The sequence below is a fragment of the Penaeus monodon genome, chromosome 28 (genome assembly GCF_015228065.2).
Source record: "Penaeus monodon isolate SGIC_2016 chromosome 28, NSTDA_Pmon_1, whole genome shotgun sequence".
NCBI lineage: Eukaryota > Metazoa > Arthropoda > Malacostraca > Decapoda > Penaeidae > Penaeus > Penaeus monodon.
Genome location: NC_051413.1, coordinates 16,388,573 through 16,389,133, shown reverse-complemented (window position 1 = coordinate 16,389,133; position 561 = coordinate 16,388,573).

Genomic DNA, 561 nt, shown 5'->3' with positions numbered 1-561 from the left:
AAAGTGAACATTCAAACAACATGCAAAAACACAATGAAGTGTTCAAAGATGTTTTGCAAATATGAGGCTTGTTCCTGAATTAATTCGGGGGGGGGGGGGGTATCTGAGTTTCTCCAGCGGGCCGCAGGGGCAGGAGGCCGCAGGGGCAGGAGGCCGCAGGGGCAGGAGGCCGCAGGGGCAGGAGGCCGCAGGGGCAGGAGGCCGCAGGGGCAGGACTGAGCCTCATTTAGGCGCGGCCACAAGCAAAGTCTGGGCGACGCCTGCCTCCGCGTGCCACTGCACAGAGCGGATTCTCTTTTCAATCTCTTCCCGCGGGAACAAGTTTCTACGCTTAATTGGTGGGATTTCAGCTTAAATGGACAGGCATAACACTGATTATAACATTTCTTCAAAGCAAAATATATTTTCCAATCGAAAAAGGTTCGGACTGTGCCTTTTGGACGCAAGAAAAGTGGTAACGAGGGAGCTTAGAAGAATTGGGTGGCTGCGTTCACAGACTATGACGCCAGACTTGTTGGAAATGTAATGCAGCGCTGTGACTCTTAACGCCTCTCGCCCAAT